Source organism: Sturnira hondurensis, unplaced genomic scaffold, assembly GCF_014824575.4.
Source record: "Sturnira hondurensis isolate 20B ecotype Veracruz unplaced genomic scaffold, ASM1482457v3 Scaffold0004998, whole genome shotgun sequence".
NCBI classification, from domain to species: Eukaryota; Metazoa; Chordata; class Mammalia; order Chiroptera; family Phyllostomidae; genus Sturnira; species Sturnira hondurensis.
In genome coordinates this window covers 4722149-4735828 of record NW_028077629.1, presented here as the reverse complement: position 1 = coordinate 4735828, position 13680 = coordinate 4722149, and the positions used below count along the sequence as shown (strand labels likewise).

The window sequence follows — 13680 nt, the reverse complement described above, 5'->3', positions numbered from 1 at the left end:
ACAAAAAAAGTGATTGGAGGCCAGAAGAACAGTCAGTCAATTAAGAACTCAGATTCAAAATCAGTAAATACAATAATCAAATCATTCTTTATGACAATAGTAAAATTTAAAATACTATCTTTTAAAATATAAATTTTATATTAAAATGTTATTAATTCATCATCACATTTTTACAAATATCCACATATTTTGTATGTGTAATGTGAAAACAACAAAATGTTAACTCACCTATGATTTTATCAACTTATCATTTTTGTTTTTCTGTTTTTTTTTAAATTTTTCAATATGACTGATCCCAAATATCAGTCATCAAAATACTCTTCAACTTACTTGAGAGGTAGCCATCCTACCTCCCACCCTTGGTCCTACCCACCTTTGGCTTTGTCCATGTGTCCTTTATACATGTTCCTTGATGGCCCTTCCCCATGTCCTCCCCATTTTTGGTAGGTAAAGATACTGAAATCTTTAACTGTATTTATTGGCTGTTATATATATATTTATGACGGTATCTATTCAGCTTGAGTGTCATGTCATCTTTTATTGAAATATGAAATAATTTAGCCTTCAGTTGCTGCCCCTGTTTAATTTGAAATGACTGCATTGAAAACAAATTCTTGACAGAACTCTTGCACTGTATGACCTTTAGTTTACTAATTTTGGAATGAGTTTTTAACCTAGAGAATATCTTATACTTATTTTGTATGAATGAATCTTATTCTTTTATAAACACATAATGTTTCATGTGTATGTTTTAGAGAATTGATCTGATAGTCTTATAAATATGCAAATAGTACTTAGAAAATGACATCTGAACAAAGACATATTTTAAGGCGTAAAGTTCCTAAGAAGAGAACGAGTGATATGAGTTTAGCTAAGACATAAACAACAATTTACAGAGTACTCTAGGTATCTTTTTATTAAAATGTGTTGTCCCAGTAATGAGACTGGCATGTGGCAAAAACATGTTTTCTTAATTGCTTTCTTTCCCTTTTAATTGGGTTTAGAAATTGATTAATAATGTAAGCAAGTCACTTCAAGTACTGAACACTTGAGACTAAACTCAGATTGCATTTGTACGCTCAGTGAATAAGGTGAGAATTTCAGTTTGTGGAAGTAGAAGTCAGGATAATCGAATGTGAGAATACAGTGAATTATCTCTTAAATTTATACTTGGCTGTTTTGAAGATTAAATGAGATGAAGTATGAAGAATGCTTGGTAATATACCCAGCACATAGTAGGAGCTCAATAAGAACATTACTACAAACAATTATTTAATAAAATTTACTCTTTTCAGACACAAAGTCATATCTTTGATAAAAATAATTCAAAATTTCTCATCTTAATCTTCAGTGATTTTTTGAGTGGGTTGCTGAAACTTCTAGCACATATATTGCCCTATTCTTCTATTTAAACACTTATATCCCCATAATCAACATAATCCCACCAACTGATTAAATCCCATTTTCTTTCTTTTTCTTAATGGTATTTGCACTATGCTTTATTATCAGCAACATCATTTTTATTCTTGTTCTTGACTGCCTTTCTAAAATGGGCCCCAGAGGGCGCTGATCTTTTTTAAACCATGTGAGGATGCATTGAGAAGTATGCAATCCAGAGTAGGGCCCTCACCGAAACCAGTTATGCACCCTGACCTCGTAACAGGGGGACCACCCCCTGGAAATGCCAAGGGGTGCGGAGGACAGCACCCCCGTGTGTTGCTCCTGCAACTAGGGCAACACACATGACTCAACAGAAAGGGCATATGTGTGGGGATAGGGAGGTGACTGGGTGGACAGATACACTCTCCCATCGACTTCTGCCCTGCAGAGGATCCTGGCAGTCATCTTTAAAAAGAGAAGCCCATAGAAATGTCACACTCTTTGCTTTCCCCTCCCCTCTCCAGTCGGATGGCTGCAGGGGCTCGGGTTCCTGCGCTGGTGGGCCTCGGTCACCAAAAGGTGTGGGAGCGTTCTTGGTGCTCCTCTCAGAGTCTCCGGGGCCTCCCTGGCCAGAAGCACAGCAAGCTCATAGGCTGTTAAGGACATACTCTGTGCTGCTTGCACATAGAGGTAAGGAGAGTTATTGCAGGTTTTTGAGCAGAACAGTGTTAAGACCAGAATTACATTTGGAACCATCACTTTGCTGTTGAGAAGAGGAAAGTCTGGGGGTGGGGTGGGGTGGCAAGAGTGAAAAAGCAGCAAAATTTCCATTTCTTGTCCATGTCATCAGTTCCATAATTTATTCACTAGGCAATCCATTTTTCCTACTTTTTAGGTCATTTAATCTCAGGTTATATTTTTCTTTTAATGGATTAAACACTGCCAGAATCGGTCATTACAACAACCATTTTAATCACCTATTCAATAGCTGAACATCAGAGATCCCTGACTCACTGTACTCCATGACATTCGTGTCACTCTGCATCCTGACTGTGCCCCAAATCCTAGAATCACAAAGCATGTGCCGCCTTTAAGACTGAGTTCGTTCCAACATCTTTCCTCTTAAAAGTTCTTGTCTCATCTTACAGAATTATTACAGCTTTTAGACTAAGTCGTCAGAACTGACCCTAATAATATGTTTCTTAAATTCACCAAAATTGTCAACATTACCTTGTGTCATAAAATTATACCTTAACATAAATTCCCGACTCAGCCATCATGAACACATTAGTACCTTCCTCATCAATTCATTATTGTCATTCCCCTGCTTGAAATCCTTTTCCTTCTGTTCAGTCTACTAATTCCTTAAGGCCTATTAAATGTCCCACCTTTTTCAAGAAGCTTTCTCGCTCACTGTAGGTCAATAGGTCTCTCCTACCATCAGGAAATGAGTGGACAATATTTAATGAGTACCAAGTAGGTTTCTGGAACTGGACTGAATGTTGGGAAGTCAGACTTTACTCACTAATGAATGTGGTATTACCAATGAAGGACTCAGAAGCAAAAGGAGACAATACAATGCAACAAATAGTCAAGGACCTGATACAGCCGAGGACGCAAGAAGCTGACAAACAACCTGATATGGACAGATGAATTGGAATTGCTTAGATAAATGAGGCATTCCAATCTGGTCTGAATGAGCACTATGTGCACCCTACATCAGGTTTTGGCTTAGATTCAATCAATCATTTTATTTTTGACTACATACATGCTCCTGCGTTTGTTATAAGTCTGGTTTTTATTTGTTTTTTTCCCTTTCAAAGATTTCTTAATGGCAAAGTTCATGTCTGATATATTTTGATGTTTTTATTTTACCACCAATCCCACCTCACTTTAAAGTGAAGATTGAGTGCTTGATCAATAATTTTTAGAATCAAATTAAGACACTTAGCTTTTAATCATTTGTGCAATATTTAATCTGAAGTGTTTTCTACCTTGAACTTATCATTTGGCTAAAAACCCATCAGTGTTAATTAAAGTATGAGTGAGATAATGGGCTTGATTTAACATAGAGGACCAGATTTTTTTTTAAGTCATTACTCCATTTCTTCTTCCTCTGCATTCCCACTACCAAAGCCAACATTTTATTTTCTGAATGTTTTGTGTCTTGAGGATATAATACATGAGAAATATAATAGCATGTGCAACATAAATTTCACTGCATTGTTAAACAGACTAAATGTAAAACAGTGGGGAGACAGTAATTATGTTACATCAAATTAATGAACTATTATACAGCCACTAAAGTTAATACTTACAAATCTCTTTTCATAATCTTGAAAAATGCTTTTGATAAAGAAAAGCATACTATTCTAACACGTCGATTATCACATGCAAAAAAGTGTGTATGTGTGTATTCAAAAATTTGAATGAAATATGGAAAATAGGAATATAAGTTGTTAAAGTGGTCAGTTTACAAGTGATATCTCTCTGTAGTTTTTGTTTTTACAATATCTAGGTAACAATATATATTTTTTAATTTTATTTATTTATCTTTAGAAGGGAAGAGAAGGAGAGAAATATCAATGTATGGTTGCTTCTGGTGCATCCCCTGCTGGGAACTGGTCTGCAACCCAGGCATATGCCCTAACTGGGAATCGAATTGCGATCGTGTGGTTCACAGGCTCATGCTAAATCCACTTAGCTATATCAGACAGAGCATCTAGGTAACAATATTTAAGGGTACTAAAGATATCTCTTACTTTTGCATAGTTACATGGTTAACCAAAGAATGAATATGATTTTCAATATAAAAAATTGACTAAATTCCACATGAGCATTTCATGGTCCCTAAATAATGTTTAGGATTTTAACTCTCAGTGTAAGTCCCAATCTCATCTTCCAACACTTTTTCTTTTACTTCTGTTGTAAAGGATACTTTTATCTAATACTTATTTGCTGCACTTGAATTACTCATAACCAGAATGCCAGTTTTGGCATCTCTCCACTATCATAAGCAGGTTTTAAAAAATGTTTTACACAATATTCATAAGCTTATTTATCTTTTGTCACTGCTAACTGTTGTGAAAAATATTCTAACACTATTTTCCTTTTACTGATTAAAATTACTATAGTTTTGACAATTTTTTATACCTTTTTAATCAACAATGTTAGATTTTACTTACAGATTATTTATGAAAAATAGTATGAAATCTCCTTATCAGCCACAATATATTGTTGAGTTCCCCAAAGAACATTTGCTCTTATCTTCCTCTCTGTTCTTTGTCTTTCTTTTTCCCTCTGGCTTTACATCAGGCTACAGTGTTTTCTAGAGTGAAAATGATGATCAGATCTGTTGTAATTTTGAAGTTTCTTCAATTGAGAAAGGATTATAACTCATATTAACTACAATATCTGAAGTTAGAATAAAATATTACTAGATTAGCATTAAAAATAATAGTTAAAAATCATCTTTTAAATGTCTAGGAATATTTCTTTTGTCTAATCTTATATCTCCTAATAAAATTTTGACAGCAAAAATCCAACTTATACAAAATTTAACTTGAACTTATTTTTACATTCTTCCTCACATTTATATTTCTTTTCCAACTAGTAAAGGCTTAGAAACTTAATCCTTCATTCACATCTACTTTCTTTGAAATAGTCAAGTTACCTATGCACTGTTATTTTGGGTTAGTAAGATATTTTTTCTGATATTGGTCCAAAAAACTCAACATAAGACAGCCCTTCATAGTATTTACATCTTTTCATATACTTGATAGACATGCAGTTTGTTGATTTTTCATTTTTATAATCATGATATCATTCCTATGTGTAATTGTACCTTCTACTTAATAGCTCAAACACACATTTTTATTAAATCAGTTATACTGACTTAGTGAGTTTCAATACAATATAAATCTAAGCAAGAATATATAATATCTATACTACAACATTGAGAATAATAAAAAAGTCATTTCTCCTAGTTTATCAAAGACTGGCTTAATAAAATAAGTATAAAATTTTAGTTCTTTTCAAAGTTATCTGTCAAAAATATAGTGCTGAGTTCTAGCTTGTGTAAAATTATTCCTTTTATTTATAATGCATCAGAATTTTCTAGAAGCCTAATTTAATATTTGGGGCTTTTCAGAAAAATCAATAGTGTTTTCAAAACTATTAAATGTCATGCCAGATAATCTACACTGCAGAGTATGTCTTGTGACTCTGGTTTAGAGAAATTAATAGGACAAGCTTTTAATGTTTCCCATTTTTAAAACCTCTTCTAAGGTGTTCTGTCCCTTAGTTTCCTGTGGCCCCAGTGACCACATCTGGCTTTGGTGGCTATGCTGCCTAACACGTGACTTTGATACTGTGACCAAGTCAATTGGATCAAGGGAGACCACTAGGCTCGAGGGAAGAAATTTCTTATTAAGTGTAATAAATGTTTTTGCTGACAGGGGAGAGGTGACTAAATTAAATCTGTAAGACTCTTAGGTAAGAAACTTGAAAGTGTTATGTAATGCAGAGCTAGTTTTTACTAGCAGCTGCTGAAGCTGAAAGACACAGGGGAGAGGGGATTAGAGAGTGCTTGGAGAACGAAAGAACAAAACTAATACTACTCATACTACTAGCACTACTACTACTAATAACACATAAAACTAATGAGTGAATAGCAACAGGAGCCTAGAGGGTGCAAGTAAATCATGCAAATGATGCAGTACTGAAATGGAGAAGAAATTCTTACCACTGATTATTTAGCAGGATGATGTCATCACAGGGGTTCCTGGTTCCTAGAGCAACAGCGAATCCTGAGTTGCCTCCTGATCCCCACCATCTGGTTTACAAGAGGCATGACTGCACTGCAGTTCTGAATTCTATTCGCATGGCCTGGTCTATCAACTGTCCCTGAATTCCCATAAGGCCTGACTATCATAAGGAAATTGGCTTTCTCCTCCTTCCTTTTATATTTTCAACTAACTCTCTTTTCCCCTAATCTAAAGAAGCTTAATAAAGAATTCAGCTAATCAAAGACAGACAGTTAACATCTTCAACAATGCTTGGTCCTTAGTCAAAAGTGTTATGACCCCAAGTTTACTTCAACTAGAAGTAAAATAATCACAGAGAATATACCTGCAAGGTGAAACACAATCTATTGCATGCAATTTCACAAATATTACTAACCAACCTTTTTTTCAATAAATCAACATTTTGTAATTCAGCTGTCCAATGATAGAGTTCAAGAACCTCTATATCTAATTCTTCATGCTGCTAGAGAATGACTGCACTTAGACTTTTAAATACTTTGAAAACAATTAATAAACATCTATGACTTTATTTTAAGAAAGACACCAGGAAAGAAATTTTTGTATAAATGTAATTTTTGGTATTAAGAATTATCACCCGCAGTACAAAGAAATATGTCGATATAAGAGCAAAAAAGCTTATAGTGACTTTATAGTGTTAAAAGATAAACTGAGACATATTAGACATTTTAAGAGTGTATTTGAGCATAAGTCCATTTGAGTCAGGAAGCATCTAATCTAGCAGATAGAAAGAAGCTTCAAGGAGTTATACAAAATGAATAGGCAGAACGAGGAAGCTATACTAGGCAAAAAAGAGGGCTGGTAATTGCAAGGTTACTTTTCTTTAGAGGATGACAGGCATCTATCAGGCAGATCAGTAAATAGTGATGACCAAGTAATTCCTGATTAGCTGGTTTAAGATTCCGTTTCTGGGAAAGTTAAAACTGATTAAGTTAAATGTTAGTTGGTGACATGGACTTAGTATAAGCAACTCCATTTTGGGTCTATTGTCTTTTTTAATTTAAATAATAGTTATATTTTAATTAGTTTTTTCTTATCATTATTTTTCTTCCTAAACAATAATGCATGTTTTTCTAGGTATTTTCTTCTTTTTTATTAAATATTCATTATTAGCTTTTCTTTGGGAACACAGTAGGAATGAACAGTTTCTTCATATGATATTAATGCAAATAAAAAAATTACGGGTATTTGGATATTTGTAAATAAAATTTTAATTAATAGTATAACATGAAAAGCAATGATTGGTACAATAAAATTTGAAAGGTAATAGGGAAAACAAATCTTTAAAGAGGAAATTAATAAAACAGGAAAAAGCATAAAGTATTGATAGAAACAATATTCAAAAGCAGCCGGGAAAATAAAGGGAATTTCCCCTGGCTGGTGCGGCTCAGTGGACTGAATGCTGTCTTGCGAACCAGAGGGTCTCATGTTGGATACCCAGTCAGGGCAGGTGCCTGGGTTGCAGGCCAGACCCCCAGTAGAGGATGCATGAGGGGCAACCACACATTGATGTCTCCCTCCCTCTCTTTCTCTGTCTCTTCCCCTTTCTCTAAAAATAAATGAACAAAATCTTCTTATAAAAAAATAAATAGAGATTTTGGCTTTCGGCTTGGAGGAGGCGAAGGTGCAACTTTCTTCAGTTGTCCGGAATCCAGGTTCATCCAACACCAGCAGCCTCCACCACGCCGTTGAAGTTCGACCCCAACGATATCAAAGTCGTTTACCTGAGGTGCACCAGCAGGAAAGTCGGTTCCCCATCTGCCCTGACCCCAAGATCGGCCCCCGGGCTTGTCTCCAAAAAAGGTTGGCGAGGACATCGACAAACAACTGGTGACTGGAAGGCTTTGAGGATCACAGTGAAACTGACCATTCGGAACAGACAGGCCCAGATTGAGGTAGTGCCTTCTGCCTCTGCCCTGATTATTAAAGCCCTCAAAGCACCACCACAAGACAAAAAGAATCAAAACAACAACAACAACAACAACATCAAGCACAATGGAAATATCACTTATGATGAGATCATCAGCACTGCCCGACAGATGCCACACTGATCTCTGGCTAGGGAACTCTCTGGAACTACTAAAGAGATCCTGGGGAAGGCCCAGTCTGTGGGCAGCAGTGTCCATGGCCACCACCCTCACGACATCATAGACGACATCAACAGCGGTACAGTGGAGTGCCCGGCTAGTTAAGAACTACAAAGGAAAAATTTCAATTAAAGATCACTTAACAATCAAATAAAAAAATAGAGTTTTGGAATTCAACTAGAACACCAAGGGGAAAAAGTCAAAATATATACATTGAACCAAAGATATAATTAAGAAATGAGTATGCGTATCTGTAATTAAAGAATCTTCTCCTGCTTTAATAAGTTCTTTGTGGGAGGAATCTTCCTGTAAGTGTACGTGGTCAATGCAATGAACTGTATTGGAAGCCTGACATATAGGGCACTGTACCAGCCTATTAAAAAAAAGAACTATTTTACCATATTCTAAAGATTTTTATAAGTATATACTTGATATAAGTAGCCTGTTCGTTTCTCCACATAATTTGTGGAGTTCTTTGTTCTTGCAACCATATGAACTGGCTACAGTTTAGGATTGCCGGTGTCATTCTGAGACAACTCATATCTCCCAGATTTAATGGGTACATTCCTAGACGTCCTATTTTCTTCTTCGTTATTTATTCCCACATTTTTACTGGATAAATGTTGAGATAACTTCTTAATTTTCTGAATTTTTGCTAGTCTGAAAATATCCATTTTTAAGCTTTCACACTTGATTATTTTGAAATGGAATTTTTATTGTAATTTTCATGTACATTAAATATCTCAAGTCATTGTCTTTTTCTTTGTTCCTCCAGCTTTATTAACAGATACAATTGTATGTATTTAAAATATACATTGAGGTGCCTTATGTACATACATATTGTAAAATATTTAATCCCAATCAAGTTAATTAATACAAACATAGTAATCTTTTGTGGGTGAGTGTATGTAATGACAGCACTTCAGAAATACTCGCAGCAAATTTCAAGGCCACAATAGAATATCATTATTTATAGTCACCATACTGTACATTTCATCCTCAGAACGTATTCATCTGATAACTGAAAGTATGTGCACTCTAACTCACATCACCCCATTCCCTCCTCCCCCAGCCCAAGCCTCTGACAACCACTATGACTAACATTCTATATTCTGTTTCTGAGTTGATTTTATTTTTAGATTCCACATATGAGTGGAATACATACAGTATTTCACTATTTGTATTTCTATATCTGGCTTGTTACATTTAGCGTAATGCCCTCTAAGTCCATACAATGTCACAAATGGTAGGATTTCCTTTTTATGGCTGAAAATAAATTCCACTTTTAATTTTACAGAGAGGGGAAAGGGGGGAGAAGGAGAGGGAGAGGAACATGGAGTTGCCTCACCAAACCCACAACCCAGGCATGTGTCCTGCCTGGGATTCAAACTAGTGGTTTTCCGCTTTGCAGAACAACACCCAACCGGCAGAGCCACACTGGTCAGGACATGCTAGTGAGAAATATTTTGCTAATCTAACTATAGTCTTTTGTGGATTGCCTTAATCTCCAACACTAGCACTCTCTTAAAGTATTTTGAGGACATTTGCACTATTCTTGTTGTTCTATAATATTACAGTGAAGTGTTTTGCTCACTTGTGATTGAGGGATAGTTAAGGTTTAGAAATCACACAGCTCTGAGAAATTCCCTTGTATTGATTTGGTTAATTTTTTCCTCTTTTCTCTATTGCTTCTGCTCTTTGTGTCATTTCTAATATTCTAATATTTTGCTTGCCTAATCATTTTTGCACTCATATTCTTAGCTTGAAGTTATTTATGTATAAACTGTTTTTATAGTACTCTTTACTGGTTTTTACTTAATGTATAATAGCTTCTTGAAAACTCTTGCAGAAATCTAATAACAAGTATATTTGTATTTAGTTTGTTCCTGTTTAATAAATTACTTCCATTTCTTACAGACTTACATTTTTCTTTTTTTATTGCCTATATATATATACATATACATATATATATATATGATAAAATATTTCTGACATTATACAAAAAGATTAAAAGATATACAACAAATGTGTACCATAACCACTTTTTAAAATAAAATAATCAATCTGCAATACAATTATATTCCTTCTTTCCAGCCTCCACTTTCAAATGTAAAAAACATTCTAAATTTATTGTTTATATTCCCACATATCTATTATCTAACTACATTTTTATCATAAAATGATCTTTTGAATGTATTTAACATTTGTATAACAGTATAATATTTTTTTAGTATTTAATTCTTGTTCAAGTACAGTTTTCTGTCTTATATTCCCAGCCCTGCCCCCCAGTGCTTCCTCACACCCTTCCCATTTCCGCCCCCCACCTTAGTTATTGTCCATGTGTCCTTTATACTTGTTCATGTTCCCCTTTTCCCCTGTGATTCTCTCCCCTTTGGTCCCTGACAGGGAACAGTATCACATTTTTATTCTTTTTTAAATTTATCTTTAGATGGGAAGGAGAGAGGGAGAGAAACATCAATGTATGGTTGCCTTTTGTGCATCCCTTGCTGGGAGTCGGCCTGCAGGGAATTGGCCTGCAACCTAGGCATGTGCCCTGACTGGGAATCGAACCGCGATCCTCTAGTTCGCAGGCCTATGCTCAATCCACTGAGCTACGCCAGCCAGGACACATTTTTATTCTTTCTTTTACCACTCATTATTATGTTTTCAAGAATCATACATACAGATATACATAAACCTTATTAATTCCTATTCATCACTAACGGCACTAATTTGTTTGCATAACTGACCATTTAGTTATCTGTTTTTGTGTTAATAGACCCTTACACCACTTTTTTCTTTTAAAATAATGTTACAATGGCCAGGAACATTTTGGCATTTGTGCCCATGTGTTATGAGGAAGAATTTTGCAAGGATATGATCACTAAGGTATGACATTCTGAATACTGAGTCATGCACATTCTCAATTTAGATTCTGCTCGGGCACTTTTCTCAGCCGCCTTCAGCAGCACATAAAAGCACCCATCCTCCACACCTTTCTTACTTTCACACTTTGAATTACTTGCTAATCTAAGAGACATAAAACATTGTATGGTGTTAATTTGCAGTCACTTGAGTATTAGGAATGTGAGCATCTTTGCATATATTATTTACCAGTGTTTCCACCTCTGTAAGTTGGCATTTTATTTAGTTGTTTTTGCTTATGGTTACTTTGTTAGAATAGTTGTTCTAATCAAGCACCACTTTAGTTGATTCTAAATTTGAGTTGTCCTAGGTTATTCTGCCTGTAAAACTTGGATGAATTTTACCAATATAAATTCAGATCTATGTTTATACAATTTTAGAAAAGTCTTTTTATCTCCCTAAAACTTAAAAAAAAAACAGGGAAATTTTGAAGTGGAATCTGAGACGCTAAGCTTTTTGACATCTGAGACAGGTATTTTTGTCATCTGTTTGTTGGCAGGTTGATTCATGTTATTCGCTTGAGTAAAATTTGGCAGTTCTAGTTGTTTGCAGGGCATCAAAGTTCCAACTAGTCAACCAAGTACTCCTAGGTCTTACCTTCTTTTCCTATCTGTCTGTTAAAGTAGTAATCTTTAGGTCACAGCATTCGGCAAATGCGTGAGTGTCCCTTTAATTTCAGCAGCATCGTTTCTTGGCCTTTCGGCTAAGATCAAGTGTAGTGTTTGTTCTTATCGGTTTAATTTCAGCAGCAGATTGCTACTCTGATGTCCTTTCTGTCTGTTCATTTCAGGAATACACTCCTTGCTCACCTCTACCCCCACCCCCAAAGGAATAAGGAAAGAAAAGAAAAAGAAAGAAAAGCAAAACATAAAATCTATCTAGGAGCTCTCTGGTCACATGGCTGGGCCTGGCACAAACCACCTACAGAAATGCCAGAATGAGTAAGTCTGCATTCTGGCTTTAATACCCATATTGTCTTCCTTCACCATGTCCTGTGGGATGCCCCTTTCTGTAGATCTCTGTTGGCCACAGCGTTTAAGAATGAGTGGTCCCAGACACAATCTGTTGTTCCAGTGGGAAACGGGGCGGCGATTCCCTCCAGTGAAGAATGTCCCGAGCTCTTCTCTGAAGTGGCTTTCATTGGGATCTGTATGTGTAGGGGTATACATCATGCCTTCATAGCTGATTAATCAATGTCTTAAGGCCATAGTTATAGAAAACAGATATTATCTATGCATGATAATTGAGGAAACACTGAGATCTGCCTCAGGTCAGGGTCTGTGAGATACGCTGACACCAGAGGGTCTTAAGGCACGGTTTATGAGATTAGGAATTCACTCTCTCATGCTTTGAATTTAAACATCTGGTTTATATCAACAGGGCTATACAAAGAAAAGTGAGCTTCAAAAGATACAATGTATTTCTCAAGCCTGATTCCCCATGGGGACCCTCAGTGTTAGTATCGGGTTCTGTTGGTCACCTGCATTTCTGGCTTTCCAGTCCAGACTTACAGACAAGGTCTTGCTCCCACAGGGCTACAATTTCCAATACCACACAAAGTGGTCCCCAACAGTGTTCTAGACATTTTGTTTACTCAATATTGAGAAAAAACTCCCTAATTTTTACTGGGATGTAAAAGCAAACAAACAAACAAACAAAACTGGCTTCTGGGTGTTCTGCCATGCTGTGAAAGTAGATTATCTGTAATTGCAAGTAAAGATCTGTAAATAATGCTCTGTTGTCACTATTAGATTGCATACCACATGTCCATCCTGTCATTTTAGAAATCTAAGCCTCTAGAATTCCACAAGGCATGTTAGTGCACTCTGGCTGCAGCTCTTTTTTGCAGCCCTGCTTTTGTTTGTTTGTTTGTTTTTTAACAATTACCATTTTCCTAACATACTTTGGTTTTCCAGAAATTTCTTGAGATTTTTTTACTCTGCATCTTCCTTAATCTTTTCTTTCTTTTAAATCTGTGAGCTTTCAATTCTTTAAAAAATATTTTATTATTGCCCTGACTGGTGTGGCTCAGTTGGACGGACACCCTCCTACAAAGCAAAGGATCACCAGTTCAATTCCTGACCCAGGCACATGCCTGGGTTAGTGGTTTCATCCCTGGTCAATCAATCGATGTTTCTGTCCCCCTCCTTCTACCTCCCTTCCCCTCTCTTTAAAAATAAATAAATAAAAAATTTAAAAAATGTCTTGCTATTAATTAAATGGAGCTTTGGGAGGAAGAAAGCTAATGAACCATTATGCTATGGACAGCATCTTAAATTTAAAAATTCCTGCTAACATTTTGTGTACAAGTTTCAGTATATGCTTAAAAGTAGAAGGCAGACTTAATAAAGTCGTGATCCATTTTGAATCTGGTGACTTAGTTAATTCCTCTTCTAATGGACAGCTATGTAGTAAATTTATGCAGAAATGCTCATCTGACATTACTAGATTTCATGGCTTTTTTG

At 35.7% G+C, this 13680-nt stretch overlaps 2 pseudogenes; both read left to right on the top strand.

The window, feature by feature from the left end:
• Nucleotides 1-1908: 1908 nt before the first annotated feature.
• Nucleotides 1909-8395, top strand: LOC118987094 (60S ribosomal protein L12-like; annotated as a pseudogene).
• Nucleotides 8396-11898: 3503 nt separating this feature from the next.
• LOC118987112 (uncharacterized) lies at nucleotides 11899-12018 on the top strand (annotated as a pseudogene).
• The last annotated feature ends 1662 nt before the right edge of the window (nucleotides 12019-13680 follow it).